The sequence below is a fragment of the Passer montanus genome, unplaced genomic scaffold (genome assembly GCF_014805655.1).
Source record: "Passer montanus isolate IOZ18808 unplaced genomic scaffold, ASM1480565v1 scaffold7, whole genome shotgun sequence".
Classification (NCBI taxonomy): Eukaryota; Metazoa; Chordata; class Aves; order Passeriformes; family Passeridae; genus Passer; species Passer montanus.
This window is the reverse complement of record NW_024372147.1, coordinates 13,482,381-13,495,555: the sequence shown is the minus strand read 5'-3', so window position 1 is coordinate 13,495,555 and position 13,175 is coordinate 13,482,381. Positions and strand designations below refer to the sequence as shown.

The 13,175-nt window shown below is 39.4% G+C and overlaps 1 long non-coding RNA gene across 1 annotated transcript in view; it reads left to right on the top strand.

The window, feature by feature from the left end:
* Positions 1-4,998: 4,998 nt before the first annotated feature.
* LOC120512105 overlaps positions 4,999-13,175 on the top strand; it is a 44,167-nt gene continuing 35,990 nt past the window's right edge. Inside the window, exon 1 of the long non-coding RNA XR_005629933.1 lies at positions 4,999-5,292. This is a non-coding gene — a long non-coding RNA (uncharacterized LOC120512105). The remainder of the gene's footprint in view (positions 5,293-13,175) is intronic.

Here is a 13,175-nt window from a genome sequence, read left to right as displayed (position 1 = left end):
ATATCCATATTACTTTACCTCATATGAATTCTATCTAAATTGCATAGATGTCATACAAAACCACCATTCTGGCTTTAGTCAGTGTTCAAGCAATGTACACGTAACTTTATTAATAAAAATGTAGCTTAAACAAATCAAAACCGGGTGTTGTTTTGTGGCACTGTAAGGTATACACAAACATTTCCATGAACACTCATTCCCATGGCTCCCAACTGCACTGAGAGGGGGTAGTTTTTATTTTCACACCTGAACATTCTACAGCACAAAGAATTCTAATTCGTAATGGACAAAACTGGACGTTTAAGTCTAAAGCAGAGCCAGACTTCATCCTGAAATTAAAATGGAGAAAAACTTTCATTAAAGTTTGTAAAAATTTGGTGACATGTTTTTTAGTAGCCTTCTTTATAGCCTGATTGTTTTGAGCATTTTTTAATTTTATCCTGAATGGCAAAACCACAAGAAGTGCTCTTGTTCACTTCTGCTCAGCCTGATATAAAATAATGTTACTGATTAAACTTTTACAGTTATGTCTTGGTAGAAGGCTACCAATTAAATCCATTTCCAAAATGTGAGGTGCCAGAACCTAGGGGACATTCAAGAGACTGACCTGTCAACAGATCTTGTAGCCTCTGCTGGTTTCAAGAACACCAAGCAGATAGTAGGTCTGAATAGAGTCTTCTTTCATCCCTTAGAAGAAATCTAAAAAGGAAAGACCTAAACATCTAAAAGTCTAAGTCTGTTTCTATTTTCACTTCTCAAGAAACAAATTAGATTTCATCTGATTGCCAGTTATCAGTGCTTAAAAAGAAGAAAACCCAACGTCAACTAGTGCCTGTATTACTGTTTAAATTCTTCACTAGGCATAAAACGTGGTGTATAGATCTGTATCTATATAATTTTGTGTATGTCCACAAAAACACACAAACTTTTGGGAATAATTGATTATTAAACAAGTGAAAGACTTATCAGTTTTCAAATGTTCTTCCACGAAAGACAGATGAAATTTTAAACACACACAGCACAAATATTTTCTTACCAGGAAATGAAGCCCAATGATAATCAATTAAAAAAAAATGTTTTTACTGTAAATAGAATACTTTTTATGTCAAGAAAAATGTACATGCTTCCACATTTTTCTCCTTCCTTTATTTATCTTTTTGCTGGTTTTTCTCACTGCTTCTTAAAGAAATGTATGTTCAAATGACATTTAAATCCCCAGTGTTCTCTTCAGAGCTGCATTTGTGACATCTTCCATTTCAGTGGCAAAATACGAAGTTTGAAGACACAACTGCAAATTCATTGCAACAATAAGCCTGTGAAAAACCTCAGCTTAAGCTAAACTGCAATGTTGAATAACCTTGTTCAGAGGAAGGAGAACACAGGGGAGGCCTCTACACAAAACCCCATGATCTGTAGCTCAGATATATTTTGGTAAAGAAGATGGGTGGCAAGAAAGAAACAACAGATTTGAATAGCAGTGAGAACTTCCATGTATCCTGAGAGCTGTGAAAACACAGCTCTCAATAATGCTTAATTTTAATAATTTTCTATTACTGTAAATGTTCTGTATTAGATAGGAAGAGAGTTCATAGATTTCTAACCTCCCCTTGCAACTCACTTAAATAGATCATTGTTTACAAACCTGGCTTGGACTGTTCTTACTTGAGGATGCAGGTGGCACCATCTGTCCTTAGGAGTTCTGTGCCAGACAGTTCTGGCTTCATTTTGTATGTGAACTTTATTCCTGCCTAAAATTGCAATATGCAGATCTTGTGAAAATTACTCTGCTCAAAAGAGTCACAAATGCACATAATATACAAAATAACAAAGACTGCAAGGATTAATTTTATTAAATTTAAAAAATGCAAATTTCTTTTTGATGTTTTCCATTGCAGTACCTCAATCAAAATTTAAAATTATGTCCCAAGGTGATATGGGGACTCTTTAAGTGGAGTATTGTTTTCCTGGAGAGTACAAATATTGTCTACCTAGTATCTCTTTCTAGGTAGACTGAGAACAAAACTTTTCTTCGTGGCAGGGACTGATGAGACAAAACAACAGAGAATTTACCTTCTGTACCTGCACTGCCAGCTCTTCGGGATGGGCCTCCTACTTGCTCCAGACTTTCAGATCAGGGCCATTCCAGATCAGGAGTTTCCAAAACTAAATCAGCTTAGTTTGGGTGCTGAATATGATGAACCTACGGCTCTTCACATAGCCAGTCTGGCCCTTGCCTTGGAGAGGCAGGACCCTGATGGCCAGCCCTGTTTCCAGACCTCTTTCCCAGAGGTAAATGTAGATCCTGAGCTGGTTCTTCCCCATGGGACCTGTGCCTCCAAATTGGCTCAGGGGCAGGGAATGGAATTGTCACAGAATTGTCACAGAATTGCTTTTTCACAAGAAAACAGCAGAAGACTCTGTTGTTTTAAAAATTTTGTCCTAAAATCAGCCCACCAAGCTGTAGATGTCTAGTAGCAAGCTCCCTATTTGTCAGAATATCCATTTTTTTAGGGGAAATTTTGCAACAGGGCACCAGGCTGGTAGAAGGATTTATTAGTAAAGTATTTATCAACCAAGTGTGTCTGGTCTCAGTTACACCCTGTGACTACACTGAAGTCCACTGAACTTAGTCACAGGGAAACACAACAGAGCTCCACTGGGATTAAACTCTCAGTTACATGCATGCAGCCCCAGTGGATTCAGTGAAGATGCAAAAACATACACGATGGCAAAACTTGGCTTGTTGCTATGTATCAAGATGCAGGTGGCACCAGATGCAATGGGTTTCCAGTCTCTTGGCAGATGTTCACAGCTGTCTGAGAGCAGAGAAAAACTCACATAGTTAAGTCACATTTGGGCAGCAGTTTGAGACAAAATTGCATTTGTTTTGTTTTTTCAGTTTGTTGATGCCATTTGTCACTTTGAAGTTGGCTGTTATTTTTGGAAAGAAAAAAGGAGAAGCCCCCCAAAACTACAAACCTACATGATGCATGTTGTTATTGATGCCAGGACAAAAATGAAGGGACAGATACCCAGATATTATATAGTGTATGCAAACATCTTCCTCTTATGGGCTGGCCAAATGTTACTTGCTGTCTATTTTTCCACTCAACACCATTGTTTTTGTTCTTTAATCTAATCTATTTATCTGTAAAAGTTTGAAAATTTGTACTCAGCACCTGTTTTGGAACATCGGAAATATATACTGTTGTTTCATAGGGAACTTAAATAACTTTGTTATGATAAAGGACATGGGAGAAAGGGTAGCTTAAACATAAACAATGGTGGTTTTATCCTTTGAAAAATCCAAGGGAAGCTGTGTTTGTTGACAGCAAAGTTTATTATTCTGAATGAGTAATTTATTACCCTGAATGAGCAATTTTCTGATCTTCTCTGATCTGCTCAGCTCCTTTTCCTTTTCTCTTCCTTGCTCTGTTGTTTCACACCAGGCCTGTGCTCAGGCAGATACAGATAATAAAATTATCACCATCTCTGAAACATATTCTACTTTGAAGTGTTGTTTTTCCGACTATATTGACACCATTTGACATCACAAATGTGAGTGAATTTTTCAGCAGATCTTGCTCATTCTGACTGACCCTTCCCAGTTCGCGCAGATTATGTTACAGCATTCGGAGAGGAGCGACAAGCAGGGCCCTCTGCTGAGGAGCTCCCCGAAAGCCAGACCCGAGCATCTCAAGCAGGAGCCGTCAGGCCGATGCCCACAAACACCAGAAGGCTCAGAGGCAAATTTGTTTTCTGTCTGGCAAACGGTGAAGGCCACCTGTGGGCAGCGCGCAGCACCCGCAGCACCGCGCTCCTGCAGGAGCCGGGGCTGCGGGAGGGTCCCCAGCTGCGGCATCTCTGCTGCTCAGAGCCACCCTCTGCGGCCAGAGGAGCTGCGGAGCCACACACCCAATGCCAGTGCCATCCAGCAGCGCTGCCTGCCTGCCTGCCTGCTCCTCCTCTGCCGACCGAGACACCGGCAGCTGCCCTCTGGCAGCGACAGCTCCGGTCCGCGGTCTCTGCTGGGGTGTGACACCTCTGAGATGGCTCTGTCCATTTCCAGTCCTCTAGCACCCCATAAAGGATCACCCCAGGTGTCCTTCTAACAGCCTGGATGCTGCTGTCTCCAGATCTAGAAAAACTTGGTGGTATGAGAGATTTCATATTCTCTGTTAGAGTGAAGTTGCTGATGTTTGAAACATTATTAGCGGTGAACAGGACAAACAAATAGAAGCAGACCTGGTTCTCTGAAGAAATGTGGGCTAAAACTTGGTGTTTACAGTTTTACATACCCTTAAAATCAGTTATCTGGATCCCATCCAGAATCTGATTGATAGACAACAAATGTTTTTTCAAATTATATCTTTCTGGAATGGCAACTCTGATGATCTAATTTCAATTGATGTTTTGTAGGGGAAAAAATAATTTTATGTCATTTTCAGTGAATTGCTGAGTATCTCAAATTAGAAGGGACACATCCATAACGGTCATTGAGTGCAAATTCATGCTCCTTTCAGGACTACCTAAAACTAAGTTACAAGACTGAATTCTCTAAGGAAGCAATTATCTTGAATTAAAAACATTTGTCTTGACCCTAACTAATTTTTTAACATAGAGTGCCATCAGGAAAATCCAAAAAAAATTAAAAGGAAGGCATCAAAGTAAGGAATAGCCTACATTCAAAAAATTAATAAGTTTTTACATCCTAAGAACTATGTAAACAACAACAAGTACATATACCTGAGTTTAGACTGGTTCTTTGCGTATTATTTTATAATTATATCCTGTGAGAATTTAAATATCTGCACATGCACATTTGCATACAGTTGTCTTTAAGTTGAGAGGGCTAGCATCATACTTCATGCATTCATTTGCATTCATCAACTCATGTGTAAATTTCTCTGCCCCTGAGCAAGTGAAGACAGGGCAAAGTACCTGAGCAGAATCCAGCCACACATGAACAGACACACTGAAGTCTGTACTCACGCAACAAAGTGAAATTCTCTCCACTGTGCCTCCTCCAAATGAGAATTTGCCTAGAGGGAGAGTATTTGCCCTTAAAACACTCATTAGTAGCACACTGCATTTGGGGTTCAGTGACTTTCCCTTCCCAGCATCCCATCTCATACACTGAGCCGCAGCCGCCCCGGGCATTGGGGTCGGGAGAAGCCCTCGGGTGAGCTGTGCTGTGCAGAGGCACGTTGTGTAACACCCGTCTGCTAAGAGCTGAGGCACTGAGTCCTGCCAGACTTCTTGGCTCTGAGCGAGCTCCAAACACTGCAATAGGTATGTGATCTTATCTTCCTAATAGTGTGTAAAAACTTAGCACAATTTGGACACAGTATAAATATTGTTGACAGTGTTCTTTAACAAAATTATTCATAGCAACTTAGTTCCAGCTGTAAAACTTCTGCTGCGCCTCTTCCTTAATAATATATTTATAATAAATATTTACAATGCAATACCTGTTTTCCCAAAAGGTACAAAGATTTATTTATGAATTCTTCTTTCAAAAAGTTAGCATTTTTATGATGTTTCTAAACTTATAATAGTTTATTATGGTTTGGGCAATATCTGAGATAGCTGTACAAAAAAGAATTCAGGACATCTGTTAATTCTAGAATATTTGGTTGAGTATTACTATATAAACATAACAATTTACCAATTACTTACATGTTGAGTTATATGGAAATATGAAGTTTTCTTTTATATGTATCCTTGTGAATAGTAATATTTTCATCAGCATTCATGAAACTGAGCCAGAGTAAAATGCATTTCAACTTTCCAAGATCAAATAGAGGATCAGCCATAAAAATAGCAGATTTTTCTAATCTAGAAGAAAGTAGAAGTACATACTTGTGTGTCATATGCATGCTTGCTTAAACAAAACTAGATAAGTTCATGAAATAAGATTTATCCAGGATTGTCTGACATGAATATGCTGGCTCTGAAGCCTGTGAATTGCAAATACCTGGAAACTGGAAGATCGTGCTGGATGTTGATGTTCCTTGCTTTTGATCTTCCCTAGGCCTCCAACACTGATCTCCATAACAGAGGAAACATGGCTAAATTGACTCTTTCCTACCATTCTACAGATATTTTTATCTTAAACTTGTAGGATAGAATGTGATGTGACCTGACAGAAATTTATTCGTTTTAAGGGACAACAGTTTCCTTTGGCTTTGAATTTCTGCCACTTTCTAGGCTGGGAAATGGCCTGAGCAGAAACTTGCAATGCAATCAGGCACACAGTTAGGAAGCAGAAAAAAGAGTGAATCCTTATAAGTGGAGCAGATGTGCCACAGTATTGTACTGTTCTACTTGTGCAGTCATGGACTGAGCCTCCCTAGTCTTACAGACCTTTCTTTGGTGTAATTGTTATATACATCTTTCAGCAAGCAGTGGGGAGAACCACCAGTAGGAAAGCAAACTGAATCCCTTTTTCTGGTCCCAATGCATTCTACATTTGTTGTCTGCTGCCTACAGACACAGCTTTTCCTTGCAGCTGGAAAGCCTTTTTTTCTTGTTATAAAACGCGAATTAATAAGGCAAATAAAGTACATGGTTCTGCATTTGAGACTTGCTGCATAGTCCTCCCCAGTACGTGGGTAACTATTTCTGTTCTGGCTTCTTGGCCTCTGACTCACTTCTAAATATTAAAGTATGTGAAGGAAAGGTGTGCCGCCCACTTATGCTAAAGAAAGATCACAGTGACAGAAGCAAAGGAAAGAAGAGGGGTCCTACAATGGACTTTGGAAGATTAATTTCCTCTCTCCTGTTGTCAGTATCCAAACAAATACAGAAGTTCTACAGTTGCATTTCATGTCAATTCCACCACATGTTGATTTCCATCTCCCCATCTCCTTGAATGTTTTGCAAACACATGTTAGTATTTGCCTTTCCTCTGCTACGGATGTGTGTCTTCCACTATGGGGGCTGTGAAGAACAACAAACACAAATATATGGTTCCTAAGAGCTGCTTTCTCCTCATGCACCTGCAAACGGGAACAACATTACCCCTTTTGGAGGATGTAAGGTACTTACACCACTTCTGCTGGAAGCTGAGGGGTATTCTACCACATTATCACTATAATTTCATTTAACTTTAGACTTCAGTGTTTTCAGAAATACACCACTGTGTAGGTATGGAATAAATCTACTTGTACTCCTGATAGTTTTGCTACTATCTGAAGTTACTGAGTGATGTTACTCTTTCACTTTCTTCATTTTTGATAACTGTACTCTGAAATGGCCAGACTGGCTCTTTGCTCTCCTGAAAAGCCATGTAGAAAATACATTCAAGTCCCGGGGTCAAAGTTTAATAACCACTGGATACTGGAGGTCATAGACCAAAGGTTATATACCAAGATCCTGGACACCGGCGTAAGTTTTCTCCAGCTATGAAGGTATAAAGCAGGTAATGAGAGACATAAAGAAGAGAGCTCGAAGAAGCCTTTTATATTTCTTGAATGTTAGCTTTTATGATTAAAGCCATCAAAAGGACTGCCTTATCTAGTGCCTGTGATGGGAATGGCAGATACAAAGGAAGAGTGGCCCTGATACTAAGATACCTGGTGTGAAGCTCCTTTGTTTGCTTCATAGTGGATAAGGTAACATGGTGTCACATATTGAAGATGAGGGTGGACAGCACAGACCATGGGGAAAACATCTCAATACAAGCAATTTGCATAGGCAAAATAATTTTTTATGGGTGTGTGGACATGCTTCCTTTAAGAGGTTAACACAGTCAGCATATAACACATTTCAAAATTAATTAATTTTTTCTCCCAGCTGTTGTCAGTCACAGGTTCCAGGCCTTGGTTTGACTTGGCGAAGTTGCATATAATTTTTCTACTCATGTTGTTCCTGAACAGGAAGGAAAGAGATCTCAAAATTCTTATTACCAGAAACAACTCTGCTATAATGCTGCTGACTACTACCAAATTGCCTCAGGAAAATACTCCGTCCAGCAATTACCTACCTTTCAGATGTAAACCAGCCTCAGGTGATACAAATACTAACTAGAAAAATGCTGTCCCTGAGTCACTTGTGAGTCCAAACATCTTTTTCTCTTAGTCGGCTGTCCAGTCACCAGCCCAAGATGGACTCATCTGTTCTTTAGGTTTCTACCTTTTCCACCAGGAAAATGTAATGTATCAGAAATAATGTCAGAAAAATGCACATAAATACTTGTGGATACCCTTACACTCAACATTCAACATGATTTCTTAATTTTTGATTTTTCATACTCTTTCTTTTACTGAACTTACACCTTCACTTTCTATCTGCCTCCTTCTTTGTCAATAGCTAGTTGAAGTTTCGCATACAAAAAAGAGTAAAATTTTGGATGTCCTGGCAGTAATTTATGTTAAAGTGATCACATAGCAGCATTTTAGATAAACTGACAAATCAGTTAACACTAGCAATAATGAAACTCAAATGATCAGACTGAACAACTACATTAGCTACAAAACAAAACTCCAACTTACCCACAGAAAAAAGATCTCCTTCACTAACCTGCATTTGGAACTTATTGCGCCTCTGACTTGTACTAGTAGCTTCCTTCCAAAATTCAGTTTCAATTGCTCAACAGTGCTGTCCCATCCTCTTGATCATTCCCTGGTGTCCTGCTGGTCACATTGCACCATGGATTTAATCTCTTTCAAATCCCCTAGCCTTTTCTCCCCTGTATTGCTGCTTTGCTGTAGGTAGAGGCCTTTTCTGGAACTCATTTTTGCTACCTGCTGGCCTCAGGATCTAATTCTTGCCTGCATTTCAATAAGAGTCAAAGCAGTGCAGAGATGTCATTCAGTTCTACCACACTTTGACCGTTCCAGTCTAGGGTCCGACTTACTGTAGAAGGGTCTCTCCTTCTATTTTTTTTTCTCCCTTAAAAATAAATTTATTTTATAACATGTCAAGCATTTCCATCCAGTTCATATTCACTTCATGTGCAATTTTTTCAGTCATCTTTTACTTTATTTCCAATTGTATTTTTAAAAAACTTATGCTTGAGTATGTGTGGTAAAGGAAAAGCATTGCTGAACACATGCATGGTGGATTTTTAAAGTGTTTATTCTGCCATGACAATGCAGAGATGAACCTGGCCATGATTTGTCAGACATAAGGGATAATTTTATACTGATGGTTTGTTGATATTTTTTCAGGAGATGTAGCAAATTGTGGAGGAGCCTAATCTAAAGAACCCTAAGGAGGAACTTGATTTTCAGACAGTAACAAGAAATTTTCCCTTTGGAAACACATGTGTTTACTGGGCAGACATCCAGCTTTACCACTCCTGCTACTGCTGTCCTACTGCTGTAGGTACATGAGTTAAGATAGGCAAGCAGCAAGAGGGCAGAAAATCACTGAAGGGGTACCTGCTTTTTCTTGTTCTCCAGCCCTCCTGTGCCCTCACAGACTGGCCCAGCACCCAAAAAAACCTTGTATCATCAAAGACAATAGAGTTGCTCCTCCTGGAACTGCTAGGGTCAGAGGCCTCCATTTATGGGAATAGCCTACTACCTCAGAGCAAGGAATATACAGACATCTGGAGGGACAGGCAGATAGCTTGATCTTGAGGCATGGACTGCAGCACTGAGATGACAAGATACTGCAATTTCTAGTTAAATTGACAGACTGAATTAATGGGATAAGGAGCAGGCCCCCATCATGCCAAGGATTTGAGTTTCTAGAAAACTTCCCCTTGCTTTTATTTAAGTATGCTGTAATTGTGGATATTCTCTGTCATGGCTTGTGTTTGATGCCTTTGCCTGGGGAAGACAAATTCCTTGCTGGAATTACTCCTACTAGCAACTGAAGTACAGCTCAGACTACTCATCTCTATCCCATAATTAGCTCTGTTTTTCTTCTTGTGATACATGAGCTCGTTTTTTCCCATTTCTAGTTTTGCAGAGGAGTTCTGTGTGAATTTCTGCTCCTCTGTCTTTAAGTACTTTGTTAAGAACTGGACTCTAAAAGATGTCTAGAATATTTTGCTGTAGAAAGATGACTACAGAAAGAGTTTGCATGGACTGGACCACAGTCTGTTACTGGAAAGGAAGCTTAACATTCAGCTTATGCTGTAAATTTCCCTTTGGCCCGGGTATTGCCAATGTTATCCTGAGAGTTCCTGTGGTTCCAAGCAAAACCTACTGCCCATCCATCAGCAGAATACAGGCCTTTTAATTTAGCCATGGTGATATATGTGTAACTGAGCCTAACAAAAAAACACAAGGAAAAATGCAGTTCCCCACTTCCAATCTCCTCCCCTGCCCCCCAACCTCCCTCCTTCACTCTGCAGTGGAAAGTGAAAACAGAACTTTAGCTCTGTTTTCTCTCTCCTGGTAATCCACTGTCAAGAGGCTGTCTGTCACTCTTTCCACCTCAATGAAAACATCATCAGCTTTTTCATTTTAAGTGTTGACTTGAGAGACAAACCAGCCCTCATTTGTACCTTAATGTTCGTCTAGAAATTGTTTTAAGATTTCAGGTTACACTCAGCAAGCCAATGCCCAGTGGGTCTAAGGGCTTAGATGGAGCTGGCCTCTCAGCTTGGAATTTATTGATTTGACACAGTTTCTTTTCTTACTTCTGAAGCACAAGGCATGCAACGGTGAAGGGGGGAAAACCTCAATTAATAGAAGCATGAAATAAAACACACATGTAAAGGGAAGTAAACAATAGGCCAGGAGCAGAAAACATGTAGGAATCAAGTTTGAAAAGAAAAAAAAAGAAAAAGCAGTGAAATATTGTTGGAAAAGAAACATTCAAATACATTAATAGACTCAAGTTTTTAATTCCATAATTTTACAGTCCCAAGCAGGACTGTGTGCACCAATCCCTCTCAGAAGGCCACATGCTACAACTGTGGGTCAGTCAGGACTTTCTACCTGCTAAGCTTTACTACTTGCACTGGAGTTTACTACATAAGGAGGATGAACAGTTTACAAATTTAAATTGAAGCAAAGATCAATGCAGCTAGTTAAACTGGTTTACCACAGGCTATATACAAGTCCTTATTTACCAACTATTGTCATTTAGTGGTGTCTGACACACCACACATAGGAGAGGGGGAGGTGTTTTCGATAAAACTGTGTGGATAGCTGTTGGTTAGTGCAGGCCCTTTTACACTGCCTGTGCTCATGATAATCTTTCATTTCTTTCTCAAATATCCATGATTTTACTCATAAAACATACACAGCAGGAACCAATTTCTTTCTGTGCTTAGAGAGTTGGTGGCTAGTTAATAGAGGAGCCCAGAGACCATGTGCTTGTTGGCATGCTGGAAAGGGTACACAGATGCATCCTTCACAAGCCCTTAAGACCAGGCAAGATAGCAGATAAATTGATTTAAATCGCAGACTAAGCATATCCACATTGGTTGATTATGGTGATAACAATTAATGATGAAACACCTCACACCCCCATGAACATGACCAGGCAGAATAAGGGCAAAAAATGTTATTTAGAAGTCAGACCCTATAGATATTTTCTATCCTGTTGTGTCAAATCACCTGTGACTTTACTGGTTTATTCTGGATGTGCAAGAGTAGGCAACTTGTATGCAGTAGACCCTTTCATGCATGGCTAACTCAATGGCTAGTTAATAATATTAAGCACTCAGCAATGCTTCTACAAAATAAAAATTTAAAAATGTTAGAAAAACAGATAACATGAAGGTAAGGCTGAATGCTGAAAAGCTTAAAAAGCTGGAGTAATTATTCTAAGAGGACTACTTAGAAGCTGTAAACAAGTTCAAGTGTTTAAATAAGATGTGTTATTGGAGCAGTACTTCTGAAAAAGACAGATTAAATGGAAGAATTTGATACAAAGGCAGCTTTGCTACCACTTCATTTACTAATTTCATTAGTATTAGATCCTTGGGTAAGTTGAATAATTTGAGGTTTAGATTTTGTATTTTTATACCTACATGATTTTTCCTCTGTATCAATTTTTAAGGAGAATGATACAACAAACTCACTTTCATAGTTATGTGGTAAAAGACTGAAAAGAGCCTCATCCACAGCCATAGGGGAAGTTAGTCTTTCTTAGAGTAAGAGAAGAGGGGCTTAAAAATGTGTAATTCCCATTACAAGAATTCTTTTGTAGCAACAAAATGAAGCTTTTAAAAGCAAAGAGTAATGCTTCCCCTCATCTTACATGTAACAGTGAAATGACAGGCTTGATTCATCGTTGCTTTTTCTCCCATGAATGAAGCCTCTTGGAAAGTAAATTCACATTTTTTACTAAGGGTGATGTTATAAATGAGTTTAACACATGATTGATATTTTAATCCATGGTTAATCTACTTCTCCAGATCCTTAAAGAGTCCAACAACTCCATAGATAGTTTATAACCATCTAAAATACATTAATCTCTGTAATATGGCTACAACATCTGTTAATCATTTGTTACCTACTTGTACAGCATTTATAAATGCAACCTTTACATAAAGTTTGAATGAATTATTTTGTGTTTGTACAACACATTCCTTTCAAGGAATGCAAAGCACTTTGAAAGCATCATTTATTTGAGGCTTATTACTGCCACATGTCATAGGTAAATTGTATCCTTACTTTACCAACAGCCAGGCTAAGAAATAGGGTTACATCCATACTGGAAGAAGAAAGTGGCTCTTATAAACTAGATCAAATCAGCAGACTTTTGTATCCCACAGACTTCCTGCCCATGACTACTGCCACAGAGTGTCCATGTTAAACTTCTAAAGCCTCATGACTAGTCATGAGACACAGGCTATTGCAATTCCTTCCTGAAGTAAGTATGAATAGGTTAAAGTCTTCCAAGGATTGGTCAGCAATCTCTCAGACAGATTTTATTGAAACCCAGGTCTGTGGAGACTCCTGTCTCCTGTTTGTAGTGCTAGCAGTCTGCAGGCCCGCTTTGCCCATGAAGATCCTTAAGTATGGGCAAGCACTGAAGTTTGGGTTAAAGCCTTATCTCAGCAGGGACTTGTATGTTCAAGCATGGATGTTTACCCATGTGGTAGATGGTGGGTGTCCTTGGGCCTTGGAGTAGGCTTTGACACAGGTTTGTTTCAGCGACACCCCAAGTCCTACGGCTCTCATGACACAGTGAAGGAAGGTGTGGTATGACCAAAAAGGGACATCTGGCTCCATTTCAATCACAAGCAAGTCCTCTCTCCCTGA